The 15,969-nt window shown below is 39.0% G+C and overlaps 1 long non-coding RNA gene across 1 annotated transcript in view; it reads right to left on the bottom strand.

The window, feature by feature from the left end:
* Window positions 1-1,485: 1,485 nt before the first annotated feature.
* The window catches only part of LOC113627330 (uncharacterized), a 32,160-nt gene continuing 17,676 nt past the window's right edge, over window positions 1,486-15,969 (bottom strand). Inside the window, exon 3 of the long non-coding RNA XR_003435520.1 lies at window positions 1,486-1,640. This is a non-coding gene — a long non-coding RNA (uncharacterized LOC113627330). The remainder of the gene's footprint in view (window positions 1,641-15,969) is intronic.

Raw genomic sequence — 15,969 nt, 5'->3', positions numbered from 1 at the left:
AGAAAGAAAAAAGAAAACACAAGAGCATTTTAAAAATAGATACATAAAATAAGAGAAAAAATATGGAGTGATGGTGGAAATCCCTTATAAAATTATTTTTATTCTAACTTTCTGCCACTGGGAACCTTGTATATTTTAAATTTCTTTTCCTTTTTGGTTTCAGTTAGTTTGTTTTGCACTCGCTGCTAGGAAACTTAGAGTCAAATTGGAAGGTCAGCCATGGGAAATGTATTAATCCACAGAGTTATCACGTGGATTCCTTCCTCAATTTCCTTTCCTTGCCCCAATTTCTTATTTTTATTTTATTGGATTTTGTTCCTTTGGGGAGAATAGAAAGTTTTAAGTACAGTCAATAAATCAGAGAATCCTTTACAACAGTGGCAATGTGTTCTTATACGCTGCCACATGTTCTGTTCCGAGTATGAAATACAGCTTGAGCGAACAGATGTTACCAGATATTAAATTGTTTCAGAAGTAGATGAGAGAAGAGGAAAATCCAAATACTGCCCAGAAAAAAAAAATATTTTCATGTATAACTCCCAGGGATAGTCTTACAGAATAGAATTACTATTGCTCTTTTGTTTAAACATAAGAGAAAGCATTCAGGCTTAGATTTATTATATTAGTATATTAACCACTATTGCTCTTTCGGCTTCTTGCCTTTGGGTGATGTTTTCTTGCTGAGAATTATTTTCTATTTCCATCATGTTGAAACAAACAACGTGTGTTTCCATTGTCTTTTTATATTTTCTGAGCCAACAGTCTGATATAATTCCCATTTCAAAATGGATGCAGGGGACACAGGTTCGTGCCCCGGTCTGGGAAGATCCCACATGCCGCGGAGTGGCTGGGCCCGTGAGCCATGGCCGCTGGGCCTGCGCGTCCGGAGCCTGTGCTCCGCAACGGGAGAGGCCACAGCAGTGAGAGGCCCGTGTACCGCAAAAAAAAAAAAAAAAAAAAAATCAATAACTGTTTTTTGAACAACATGTGCTTCCTTTTTCTAAAAGTCTGAACTTCGGAAGATAGAGAAAAAGTATAAAATATATTCTCTGAAGACTGAAAACCGACTCGCATAGGGTGTTTGTGCTCCCACTGGACAGCACTGCTCTTGATCCTATGTTCCAGACCACAGAACTCCACATCCCTTCAAACCTGACCAACTCGTACTTGGAGACGCCGCCCGATCACTTGCTAGGAGCTGGTCCCAACCAGGCCCCTGACAACTGGCCAAGTCCCGTTCTAAATCAAGCAACTCCACAGAACCTTGAAGCTACCACTCAGCTGCTCCAGACACCAACACCTGCTAGAAGCCCGTGCGGCTCTCACCGACCACACAGAGCCCCGGGGCATCGATACGGTAACGCTCCAGGCGTCTGATAATTCTCTCAGAACCCAGCATGTGTATTACTTTCGAAAATGACTGCCGTAAGAAATCACCATATACCGAACGGCGCAGAATAATACAAATTTATTATCTTACCGTTCTGGAGGTCAGAAATCTGAGGACAGACTCGTTGGGCTAAAATCGGGAGGTGAGCAAGGCTGTACTTCTTCCAGGAGGTTCCAGAGGAGCATCTGTCTCCTTGCCTTTTCCAGCTTCTGGAGGCCACCTGCAACCCTTGGCTCTGGACCCGTTGTACCTGCAAGGCCAGCAGAAGCTGTTGACTCTCACACCCCGTACCTCAACACTGACGCTTCTTCGCCTCCTGCTTCTACTTTTAAAGACTCTTGTGATTACATTGGGCCCACCTGATACTCACAGGTTACCTGCATACTAGCCTCTATTAAGGATCGTTGATTAGGAAACGTTTCCATCTGCAGCCTTAATTTCCTTCTGCCACGTAACATGTTTACGACTTCTGAGGCTTAAGACAGGGTCATCTTAGGAGTCATTATCCTGTCTACCATGACCAGTGAGCCAACAAGTGAGTAAATGAGTGACCAACAGACTAGCCTGGTGGACTGACTGAGTGAGTGTCCAGCTCGGGGTGATGACCGCTCAGCTCCTTGAAAGCAGCCTGTCTCCAGGAGTGACTGGATGGCAGCGTGGGAGCTCAGCTTCCCCCACTCACTCCGCCGCCCCTCTGAGCTTCACTTGCCTTGCTTGTCACACGAGGTTAACAGGAATACCTATTTCGCAGGCTGATTGTGAACACAACATGAGAAAACATGTCAGTGTCCGGAATAGAGCAACAACACAAGAGAAAGGCATTGAAACAATGAAAATGGAAGAAGGAGGGGGGAGGAGGGGGAGGCGAGAGGAGGGGGGGGGGGAGAGGAGGGGGGGGGGGGGAGAACCAATGTTCCATGGTACTAAGGTATACTAAGTCTAGACACAGAGCATCCTAGAGCCGAAAGTATCTCGGCAATCATCAAATGGGAAAGAAAGGCAGAGACGAGAAACAATGTCATTCAACTGTGACAGATATAAGATTAGCAATCAGCACCAATTAGAAGCCATGAGACCTCTCTCTTCAATACCACTCAAGCCTTTATCAAGACTGTGATGCCGAGCAAGGATGCTCTGCATTAGCAGATGGTGGGTGTTCGCCCAGCCGTGGAGGACACTTCCTTCCAGCTCTGGCTGTGTAGGGAGCCCTGCCTTTCTGAGGCGTGGGAGCCACACTCTCCTTCAACTTTAAGATAATATTTCAGTCATATGGGGACATTTTTCACCATGGATACAAAGCAGGATACATAATTGTATATTCATGATAGCAGCAGTTATGTAGAAATAAACACTTATTTTACTTGAAATTATTGCAAAAAAATGTGTTCACATTGTTTATCTCAGTGTTGTATTTGCTGGGGGCTTTTCATTTTTTCCTAACTTTTCTTTGTTTTCCAGATATTCTAAGTGAGCACGATTTTTATAATAAAGAAATGTAGAGGTGCTTATCTTTTACAAAAAACCAATGAGAGAGATTACTTCTGGAGGACATTGATTTTGTTCTGTCATGACCCCAGATCTCTAGAACCTGGATGTTCAAAAGAAATATTTCCTTTGTACTCTGAAAAATACTTCTTCTAGCTATGTCTTCCCCTATTTCTAGGAGATCTCTGATTTATCCCACCTTGTTACACACACACACACCACCACCATCAAGAAACGTTCTAACGTTAACTACCTCTGTAAGCAAGCCTATGGACCATATAAAACTGAAATGTGCCCATCAGTGAAAACAAGAAATCAAAGCCTGTGGCTATGTTCACATCCCATAGTCACCATCATCAGCCTCGCTCAACCGAAGTTCTCTGGCTTCATGATGTTTTCCCTTTCTGTTATCGGTACATTCATTATCCAGGCAAACTCTTTTCTAATAGAATTTCATATCAAATAAAGAAACACACTGAGAGACAGTAACCCTAAAGAGGAACACAAGTCTAGTCTCTCATAACCCACATTCCCCTGGATGCAATTAGTGTAATCTCTTTCTGAACGTGCTCTTAAGACAGGCTTTTACCATGGACCATTTTTCATGTGTCTTGGTTTTTCATCACTCAATTCTTGAGTAAGACCACAGACATTAAAATGATAACATATCATGTTGAAATCATGGTTAAGTTCAAGGGGGAAATAACATGCTTTGTCTACAGTTAGAATGGAGGAAAGTGATTGCAGGTCACGGCTGCATCGTTTTCATAATATTTGGACTTGTTTCTTACTGTCACATTTGGGTTAATGGAGTTATATTTCGAAAGCTGGTCTAAAGTATTCAGAGGTCATTGTGTACATGGCGGGGATGGAGTGGGGGTGAGAGGCAAGTTTTCTCAGAACTTTAACAATTCGTTAAGATGGCAATCAGATCCCTATTACAGAAAGATCTCAAAGCCCCCAAATAAAAAGGGAAAGAAACGGTCTTACTCAAAAGTACCTATGAATTAAAAACCCATCTGAGAAAAAAGAAATCAAGCCCTACCTGATTTCCAAAACGATGATTCCCAACAAATCAGACTTATGAGATGTTCAGGGTTTATTATATTAATTATTAATAATACAGGGCTTCTAGGAGTCTCGTGAGTGATTGGCCTGCCCTTCTCTGTTGTGTCTCTGAAGATGCAGAAATTTCCCAATGTGGCCCCTGTCAGCCCAGCTTGTTTCCTTGTATCCTACATTCATTGACTTTTCCCCCAATTTTCCCCCACTGACTACCACCTCTTTCTGTAGCTTCATTCCCTGAAACCACCTGACATAAAGGAAGGTCATCAGCTCTCAGGGCTTGGAATTTACCTGATCTCACAAGCATGCTCATGTTTTCTAAAAATCTCCTGTCTCCACTTTGATAATAATTGTGATCATAATCACATTAACAGCAAACACTCACTGGATGCTTTCTATGTGCTAGGCATTTTTTACTTATTTCGTTTAAGTCCCGTGACCGCCACGTGATGTAGGTATCCATTATTAAACTCTCTGAGCCTCAGTGTTCTCATCTGTAAAATACGGGTATGTAAAATGACGAAGTTCACACAGTGGGTGAATACTAGGTCTGAGAATCACACCCAGGAATTCTTAATCCCAGAGTCCATGCTCTTAAATACTGCCCTATGCTTACCCTGGTCTACTTGCTATCAAAATTTCCAAGGTCAGCCTCATCCATTCGGATAATAGAACTTGTCTTCTAGACTGTATCATATTCCAAAGGATGGACATACATATATAGATAGACAGATAGATAGATATAGATATATCCCTCCTTTGATATATAAAATTTTAGAATTACAGAAGAGTTGTAAAAATAGTACAGTTTCCATCCATCCTTCATCCAGCTTCCCTGAAGGCCATGGTTTTTTCGGTCTTTGGGTCATCATTGTCAAATTCAAATCAACTGAACTGCAACACGGTAGGGACACAGAAAGAAAACCAGCTAATATTTTAATAGTACCTCACATGGGTGGCTTTCCCCCTTGGTGGAGGCTCTCGGCTGCCCCCTCACACTTTTCCTGTTATTACTGATTATTTCCTCCATACATAGCACAGGCACTGACCACAGATCTACACTGTTGACATAACAGATAGACCAAGGACTCTTAATTTTGCTGGGTCCTCGATGAATTTAAAGAATTGCCCCTTTCCCTAGAAAATGCAGAGGTAAACAATCCCATGTAATTCAGGCAGTTTGTAGACCCAGGGTACCGCTCTTGTCTGTTTTATTGTTTGAAAGCTAACGATTGCAGTCTGACCTGCTAACCTCACTCACTATCTTTTCCTCAATCTTCATAGGGCTTCTCCACACCACTAACCCCGGGAAGGCTGCCAAGGAATTAGAGCCACTCCTCCCAAGACACAGCTTTCAACCACTGAATTGTTGGTTTGGGGCTGCGGAAATGGCTGTTTGCCAAAGAATACATGTTACTGCCACCAGGACAATCTCATCAGGCAGTGAGGACAGTGGATCCACGGCTCCCACCATGTCAAATCCATTACTTCTGGGATTTCCTGACAAAGGGGCAGCCCAGTCAGCTCCTCAGTTACGTACTTGCTGAAGGTCAATCCACTTATCCATACAGACCCCAGTGACTTCTCACAAATTAGTATTTATGAGCCTGATATCCTGTCCAATCTAAACATTCTACGTGGAATGTAGCTGGTTTCTTTCTTGATAAACTGAAAGTCTGAACTTCTCAGGCTAATATTCTACTAGGGGATCAGGTGGTTATTAATGAAATCACAACACCTAACAAAGGTCTTAAAAGAGAATCAGAGGACAGTTGGTCCTTGAGTTACTCCAAGCAAGAGAGTGAGCCCTCTTCGGGTAATATAAGAGCAACATGTTGATTGCCTTTTCAAATATTAATGGGTTAAAAAAAACAGGCTATTTTCAAAAATACTCACATTTCAAAAATATAAAATTAGTCTATCCTCAGCATCATATGATGAAAAGAACTCAGGCTTTGGAATTAAACAAATAAACCTGAGCTTGGATGTGCCCCTTGACTGAGTTGTGCAACTTTGCTTATCTTCTTCTGTAAAATGAGGAAATAATGCACATGAAAAAGCACTATGATGAAGATGAAATGTGGCAAATGTGCACAAGGGACTTTGCAGCAAGGACTAACTTAATGAATCTTACTTCTCTTTCCCCTAAAATTCTTTCCACAACTCCCAGGTATCCAGCAGCAAGAAGGTAGACAAATTTACAACTTAAGACACATCAAATTTTGAAACATATTTAAAATTTAGGGAATGTAAGCGATTAAGAATGCAAATCTCTATGTATGTCAGCTATTCAGAAGTCAACAAAGAACACTTAAAATACACCTAACAGCAAAAGACCTAAATAGACATTTCTCCAAAGAAGACATACAGATGGTCAAGAAGCACATGAAAAGCTGCTCAACATCACTAATCATTAGAGAAATGCAAATCCAAACTACAATGAAGTATCACCTCACACCAGTTAGAATGGGCATCATCAGAAAGTCTATAAACAACAAATGCTGGAGAGGGTGTGGAGAAAAGGGAACCCTCTTGCACTGTTGGTGGGAATGCAAATTGATACAGCCGCTATGGAGAACAGTATGGAGGTTCCTTAAAAAACTAAACAAAGAATTACCATATGACCCAGCAATCCCACTACTGCGCACATACCCAGAGAAAACCATAATTCAAAAGGACACATGCACCCCAATGTTCATTGCAGCACTGTTTACAATAGCTAGGTCATGGAAGCAACCTAAATGCCCATCGACAGACGGATGGATAAAGAAGATGTGGTACATATACACAGTGGAATATTACTCAGCCATAGAAAGGAACAAAATTGGGTCATTTGTAGAGACATGGATGGATCTAGAGACTGTCATACAGAGTGAAGTAAGTCAGAAAGAGAAAAACAAATATCATATATTAATGCATATATGCGGAATCTAGAAAAATGGTACAGATGAACTGGTTTGCAAGGCAGAAATAGAGACACAGATGTAGAGAACGAATGTATGGACACCAAGGGGGAATAATGGGGTTGGGGGTGGTGGGATGAATTGGGAGATTGAGATTGACATGTATACACAAATATGTATGAGACAGATAACTAATAAGAACCTGCTGTATAAAAAATACAAATAAAATAAAATTCAAAAATAAATGAATAAAATAAAATACACCTAACAGAATGGCTATCATCGAAAAGTCTACAAAGAACAAATGCTGGCGAGGATGTGGAGAAAAAGGTACCCTCGTGCACTATGGGAATGTAAACTGGTGCAGTCACTATGGAGAACAGTAAAAAGGTCTCTCAAAAAAATAAAAACATAACTATCATATGACCCAGCAATTCACTGCTGGGTATATATCCAAAGAAAACAAAAACACTAATTCAAAACATACATACACCCCAATGTTCATACGAGCATTATTTACGATACCAATCTATTTACAAGATATGGAAACAACCTAAGTGTCCATCAGCAGATGAATGGATAAAAAGATGTGACACACACACACACACACACACACACACACACACACACACACAGAGTGGACTATTACTCAGCCATGAAAAAGAATGAAATTTTGCCATTTGCAACAACATGGCTGGGCCTGGAGGAGATTATACTTAGTGAAATAAGTCATACAGAGGAAGACAAATACTGTATGTTCTCACTTACATGTGGAATCTAAAAATTAAAACAAATGAGTAAAATAGAAACAGACTCACAGATACAGAGAACAAACTAGCAGTTACCAGTGGGGAGAGGGAAGGAGGGAGGGGCAAGATAGGGGTAGGGGATTAAGAGGTACAAACTACTGTGTATAAAATAAATAAGCTACAAGAACATATTCTACATCATAGGGAAATATAGCCATTATTTTGTAATACCTTTAAAAGGAGGATAATCTATAAAAATATTGAATCACTATGTTGTACACCTGAAACTAAGATAATATTATAAATCAGCTATATCTCAATATAAACAAAGAAACAAACAAAACTGATTGCAATCAGTTCTGGGCAAGCTGGGGTAATCACACTCCAGCCTGTCTTTCCACTGAATGCAAATATCAACCCTGGACAGAATGCGTGGAGCAGTTATCTAAGAAATATATGGTAGCAGGCAGATCAGGGAAGCAGAATTGGAAGTATCACCAAACTGGTCGTAATATCCCCACTTTTTCTCCTGAGTGTCACCCAGCCCAGACACACACACAGCTCGAACTCAGAAGTGGACATTGGTGTGAACACCGGTATTCTGACCCAAGGATTAGGAAAGGGGGCTGCAAGGATCAGAGACAGTAAGAGAAGTCCCTTTTTCTTTATTTAAAGTTTCTGTCCCAGCTGCTGAGCAATCCTGTCACATTGCAACAGCAGCAGCAGACTGGGAAGATGCCTAAAACTGAGGAAAGGGAATCCTTTTCCCTGACCAGAGAGCATGATTCCAACAGCATTAGGCAACTAGCCATTACATTTTTCCCCCTCTATCTTCAGCAAACACTAAACACAATAAATTTTTAAATAATCATACCCAGACATATCATAACATGACTTGAAAACTAAAGACAAAGAAAAACCTCTTAAAAGCAGCTAGAGGAAAAAGGCACATATAAGGGAACAAGAATTCAAATTTCTATAGATTTCTCATCAGAATCCATGGACACCAGAGGAATGAGAACTTTTAAAAATTTCTGCAGGTAAAAAACTGTCAACCCAGAATTCTACACCCAGTAAAAATGTCCTTCACAAATGGAGGTGGAATAAAGACATTCTGAGATGAAGGAAAATTAAGAGGATTCATTGTCACCAGAATCTTCTCTGAAAGACATGTTAAAGGAGGTTCTTTAGACAGAAGGGAAATGATACTGGGAGGAAACGTGGAACATCAAGAATGCAGGAGGAGCACAAGAAATGGTAACCATCTCAGTAAATAAAATAAAGTAGTCTGCTCCTCTTTAGTTGGTCAAAATATGTATGATGGTTAACATAAAAATTATAACACTGATGGAGTTTTCAATGTCTATAGATGTAATTATACATATGATGCAAATATACATATGATAATTACTATATATATATTACATATAATATACATAAATATGTGTATAAATACATATGATAAATACACTACATATAAATAAAGAGGGGAAAGGTAAAAGTACCTATATTGTAGTTAGGTTTCTATACTCCATTTGAAGTTGAAAATATTAATTCTGAGCAGAAAGTGAAAAGCTAAGTATATTATATTATATCATGTTATACTATATTATATTTTATATTGTAATCAACAACTAAAAAAGAAACAAACACAAAAAAACTTTTAAAGTGATACAGTAAAAATCTCAATAGAAAAGTTAAAATAGAATACTAAAAATAAAAATCGAATAATCCAGAATAAAGCAGAAAAGAGGAAACCTATAAATGAAAAACAGAAGGAAGAAACAGAAAACAAAAAAAACAGAATGGTCCACCTAAATCCAAACACATCATCACATACACATGAAATGTAAGTAGACTAATCACACTATTTAAAAAACAGTTATTGTCAGAATACATTTTAAAAATAAGATCCAAGGATATGTTCTCTACAAGACACACTTTTAAATATAATGCTGTAGGTAAATCAATCTCTAACAATCTCTAACTTTTATAATGATAAAGGGATGGAAGAAGATGTACCATGAAAATACTAATCAAAAAAAAAGGTGGAGTGACTCTATGGATATCAGACAAAGTACACTTCAGAACAAGCAAAATTACCAGAAATAAAGAGGAACATGGTATAATGATTAAAAGGTCGGCTGACAAAGAGACATAACAATCAAGTGTGTATTCACCTAAAAACAGTTTCAAAACACACGAAGGAAAAATTAACAGAATGAAAAGGAGAGACAGAGAAATCCACAATTATATCTGAAGACTTCAACCTTCTCTTTCAACAATAGATAGCATGATTAAACAACAACAAATCAGCAAGGATACAGAAGAATTAAACAACCCTCAACTGACTTGATTTAACTGGCCTTTGTCAATTGTCAATTGTCCCATTACCAAGACAAGAAGGACACTGTATCAAAAGAACCCTAGTGGCAGAAAAATGGTATTAGACAACATCCTGGACAAGTTGCTATCCTGGATGGATAGCACGTGTCTTAAGTCCAGGATTAGCCCGACTGGTGATGAAGAACAACAAGCCCTTTCTGGGCTTTCGTCTTTTTACCTGTGGAACAGGCAGCTGGTGGACAGGGCAATGAAGTGCATGTTAAGAGGTTGAAGACAGACAGTCTAGGTTAAAATCCTAGCTCTGCCTCTTACTAGTTGGATGAGCTTGGTCAAATGCCTTGACTACTTCTCTAGTCCTCTTTGTGCTTCTCGGTGTAGCACTCCCACATTCATATGTAAAAGAACACACAAAAGCACCTACGCTACATGGGGAGAGGAGGGGTGTGAAGTGGGAGGTGGGCGGGGAGAACGAGGTAATCTCAGTATCACACTTAAAACAGAACCTGGTCCATGGTAAACAGACAACAAATGTTATTATTAAAGCTATTATTAATTCCAAAATTATTGAGATAGAGCAGTGTTTCTCAACCTTTTTATTATTGCCTCCTTGAGAAGCTGTTTTCTGACATTTTTTTTCACCTAATCATACCTCTTCTCCCTGAAATTTTAATACCACAGATCTATACTGTATATCTGTGTATGTGCTGTGGCTCTTTGGAGAGCCACAAACCAGTTTAATATTTAAGAACCAATTTTCACCCTCTTGGGAGAAATATTACCCCTGTTGAAAATGCACATGTTAAAGAAATCAATCTCTAACTTTCTATAATTCTAAATTGGTATAGATCGTATTATAAGACCTTTAAAATTACATATTTATGTTACATAAAATGTGAATGAAAGTTGCCAGTGGAATTGTTTATTTATTGTTAAATTACGCTAGGCAGCATTTGGGAGTATAATGGGTTAAATCAAAGAGTTTGGGAAAGGCTCCCTAAATAGTACAGGCAGGCAGCTGGCCAGAGGCTCGGTCTCATTAGATAAATATCATTACACCCTGGAAATATATTTATGGTTAAGTTACTTGTATACACTATGAGTTTGAAGATTTATGAGATTATAAAAAATTTTTAGTCATGAAGAATATGAGAAAATGAAATATTTTTCTTTTAGTCATGTAACTGGGCAGATTGAAATGTTCTCCTAATTTCTCTTGACATATAGCCCATCTCTCATTTGCTTATAAGGGTGTCTGTAACTGCAGCACCTGTCAAATACTTATTTCCAATGATCAACGATCACATTGCAAAGACAGCCCAACCTCATCTTGTCTTTAAAGGTGGAGAAAGAAGCCTAATACTAAATGTCTCTTCTGGAGCCAAGAAAGCATGTATTTTCTTAGCCCCTAAATCACACATTGATGGTAAAATAAGGCCCAAGCAGCTGTTTGGAATACTCCAGCCTTTCATTCCTTACTGACCTTAGAGATATTCAGCCTAATCTTGATAAATTAGCAGAGTATCATTTACCCTTCACGTTGGCTTATTTTTTTTTTCCCCTTGAACTTCTTCTGCTGTGTTTTTTCTTCCATTCTGGTCATAATGAGTTATTTCACATTGGTTCCACCTCTGATGCCATCCAGTTGACAATTATTGAAGTATTTCGAATTATTTTGGAAAGAAAGAATATAGTGATGTCAGAGAAGTAAGCTGACCAGTTTCCCAAACAGGGAATGTCTTCTGGGAAGATCACACTCAAGGTCAGATTTTCACATGAAGGAATTTACATTATCAGTTGATTGTGACTCTGGAACTGACTCAATTTAATCAAACCCCTAAACGATTAATATAAATCATAACGTCAAACTTCTGGTTTTAGTTTCTGGCTTTATTTGTTTGTTTTGTTTTTTCTTTACTCTGAAGAAAACACCTATCTAGTGACTGAAAAATAGATGTCTGTCATTCAGATCGTACCTACCCAAATAGCAAGGAACACACGGACACAAATTAGTAATTGTTAGATCAGAATGTAATCCCCAATAAAGGGGAAGATGCGTGGGAAATGATGATGTGGAATAGCAAAGACAAACGGTTGACATGTGTTCCACTATTACCCTTACTGAACCAATGACAGACATTGTTAATCAATCACTGCGCAGTTTTCATGATAAGCTCTGATGCGGACCTGTATCCGTCCCACGGAGTACTCGAGGCAGCCCCATCCAATCAATCAGAGTTATTATATGAGATGAAATCTTATATGCTATATTGGCCTAGGGGGATAATTAGTCCAAGCCATGGATCTCCTTTTTCTGCCATAAGGCAGAGAACTCTTCACTAGTTATCAGAATTTATATCTACAGCAGGTTTCATACTCTTCTCTCACTGCTGGGACTAGAAAATTATTGCCATATTCTCCTTTTGTTCTGGTGGAGCATATCTGACAGATAAAATTAGAGAGATAGAATAACGTTGAACTTTAGGAAAAAGACTTTAGTGATGAAACCTGAGCCTCTGTAGTATTTGTCGAAATCTCCATGGAGATTTTGTGCTTCTTAAAAGCACCGATGCTGGCCATCCAGGAAAGGGAACTACCCAGCCCACGTGATTCCACGGTCCTGACTCTGGCATTACAGATAACGCTGACTGATCGCAGCCTTGCTTGATAAGCGAGGACAGACACAGTACTCAAGACTTCACAACAGGGTGCTCTAGACTGCTCCTCCCAAGCAACTAGATATGGCGTGGCAGGCAATCATTAGAGCTAAACAATTCTCTCTCCTTCTGAGCACGGTAGAAAGACACTGAACCGACATTTGCCCAGTCCCTTTAAGGTAAGTGTGGCCAGGGGATTTTATGGGCCAATGCTATTGGAACTGAAGAGACACAAAGCTCTAAGAGGCAGTTTGTGACTTAACTGCATCAACCACGTGGCCTGAATCATTCTACATGGTCGGTGCAGTATGAGTTTGGGGCTTACAGGGATGTGGCTTAAAGCCTTCAGTCTAGCCACGATAAAAACCATGATGGTTAATTTCATGTGTCAACTTGACTGGCCACGGGATGCCCAGATTAAACATTATTTCTAGGTGTATCTGCAAGGGTGTTTCTGAATGAGATTAGCATTTGAACTCATGAAGCCAGTCAAGCAGATGGCCCTCCCCAACATGGGTGGGCATCTTCCAATCCATTGAGGCCAGAATAGAATAAAAGGCAAAGAAAGGCGGAATCTGCCCCTTTTTCTCCTGCCTCAATGTGTGAGCTCATTTCATCTTCTCCTGCCCTCAGACTGGGATTTACACCATAGGCTCCCCTAGTTCTCAAGCCTTCAGATTCAGACTCAATTATACCATCAGCTTTCCTCGGTCTCCAGCCTGCAAAGAGTAGACCACCAGACTTTTCATCCTCTGTCATTGTATGAGCCAATTCCTCATAATAAATATGTGTGTCTATTACTGGTTCTGTTTCTCCGGAGAACCCTGACTAACACAAGCATGTAGACAGAGCAAGAAGTAAGCCTCTGTTCTTTGAGGCCATCAAGATGGAGGGGTTGTTCCTTCAGCATAACCCAGCCTATTCTGAGACATGGTACAAGGGAAACTTTTTTGCAATCCTTGCAAAATCTTTCTGGGAACTCTCAATAGGAAAAATTTGGCCTCCTCAAGGTACCTTCAATTTTGGCAAACTTTAAACATATAAGCAGATAAAAATAAGCTCTCTTGATACTGGGGGATCTTTTGAGATGAGATCTTGAAAGAGGACCAGAGAGTAGGTTTGAACACAATCGGGACGAGAAGGGGGAAAGAAATGAAGGAGAAATACACATGGGAACAATTCTTCAGGCCTCATGAAAACTTGTGCTGATCCCTGCTTTTGTATTTCTCCAGGACAACTGGGCAGGGACCCAAGCCAATCTGTGTTGGAATAAGATACACTGAACCACAGTGAGTGTGTTGGCCCCAGAACTACCATTGAAAGCAAGATGGGGAGAGGAATGGTTAAATGTTACCAAGCATCATTTTCTGGGCAAACATTTAATTTTTTTGTTGTTTACATGTCCCTTCCACAACAGGAAAAAAATTCAAATAACTGGTTTAAAGAGGGCTTGGTGCTACAAAAGATAGTATTTTTTTTCTGCCTAGCTTTCGCAATATATAGTACTTTCAGGCCACAAAACAGTTTTCAACAATATGATTACAAATTTTAAGGGGTGCTACCCAAAAACTATAAACTACAAATGCAACTTCTAAGAGTGCGCACAGTGCCAAACAGTACAATTCTTTATATAATAGAAAACACGTTTTCTTGGGTAAAGTAGACTGCTGATACTTTAAATAATGACATAATAATTAATTCCCAAACAAATGAACTGAAGGCGCTTCCTTACTCCCCCCAGCTGTGATTTTCTTATCAAGGATATGTTTTAGAAGAAGACTTGAAAGTGATAATGTCAACTCACATAAAAATACTGTGCTTTCCCAGTCAAATGTCATCAAAACTACACATTCAGTTACGGTTTTATAAAAGTATAAGGTCCCGGGAACATATTTCATAATTGTGCGTGGCACTTAAAAGATTTACTTTTATAAAACATTCCAAAGGAGAAATTCAATTATTGGAGAGAAATTATGAAAAATTTTTCCCTTCAAATCAGATATTTAGTATTTTTTTGAATGGCGTAGATTAATTCATCCATTGATTTCATCAAAAATATTTCTAAGCCTTATCAGTCACCAGGTTCAGTTCTAGATGCTGAAGCTACCACTGTGAATAAGACAGACAACAACCATGGACTCACAGAGCTTACACTCCAGCGGGGGTAATAAATGAGCAGAAATGATAGACATAGATGGATGGATGGAGAGAGAGAGAGAGAGAGAGAGAGAGAGAGATGGATGGGTGATAGGTATCACTAATGATTTCTTATTATATTACATATATGTTCTATAGTCTAGGGATAAAGAATGATGGTCAGAGGTACTATTTGAATAAAAGAGTCAAGGAAGCCATCTCTGAGGAAGAAACCTTTGGGAAGAACCCTAAATGAAATGAGGAAGAAGATTCCAGGTAGAGGGGAGAGTTAAGTGCAAAGACTCCGGGGCAGAAACTAACTTGGAAGATTTAAGATACGGATCTTGAGATGGCAAGATCTAAGATGGAACAATGACAAAAGACAGTAGAATAGTGTGAAGAAAGGCATCATTGGAGGCAAGGAGGTCAAAGACAGAGGACCCAAAGCATCAGCTGGTTCATTTTGGTGGATGGTCCCATATCCTTTAGTTGAATGATTTTTCATTAATTTTGAATCTAATCTTTCTTATCTGTTAATGTAAAGCCCAAGATTTCACTCTAAATGCCATGTCTGCCTGTCCCTCAAGTATTTGATATATAGTGTTTGTATTGTTATTTGGTTCTAAATATTTTCTAAATTCCACTATGGATTTTTTTTTTAGTTGAACAACGTTCTGTTTGAAGTGACGCATTAAAATTACCAAACATATGGTCTTCTATATGTGCCCATTACATAACTGTGTTGCTCAGATCTGTATTTTCACTGATGTCTGTCTGTTTAATCTATTGGTATCTACAAGAAATATGCTTCAATCTCTTAGTACAGTTTGTATTTGCCCATTTCTCCTTGTAATTCTGTCCATTTTCTCTTTTAAATATTTTCTGATTATCTTGTTACTTATACACATTCAGGGTCAACTTTCTAGTTCCTTTCTGGTTAGTGATTTCCTTTTATTAGGATTAGACGAATCCAAATAATGTGTTTTACCTTACAATCTGTTCTGTCCAGTCCAACATTAATATGACCATTTTACTTTTGCCTGATATATATTTTTCCATCCTTTGACTTTCAACTTTTCCATGTTATGATACATTTAAAATATCTCTTGTAAACAAAAAGTGGCAGGTTTTTTTCCCAGTCTAAGAATTGCTATCTTTTAACACATGAACTAAGAAATTTACATCTATTATGATTATCGAAATAGTTAGATTTAATTCTATCACCTTTTTTTTTTTTTTTT

The sequence above is a fragment of the Aethalodelphis obliquidens genome, unplaced genomic scaffold (genome assembly GCF_003676395.1).
Source record: "Aethalodelphis obliquidens isolate GAN/ISIS:26980383/991018 unplaced genomic scaffold, ASM367639v1 scaffold20, whole genome shotgun sequence".
Taxonomy (NCBI): domain Eukaryota; kingdom Metazoa; phylum Chordata; class Mammalia; order Artiodactyla; family Delphinidae; genus Aethalodelphis; species Aethalodelphis obliquidens.
The sequence above is the reverse complement of the archived record's forward strand: the minus strand, read 5'-3'. Positions and strand labels throughout refer to the sequence as shown.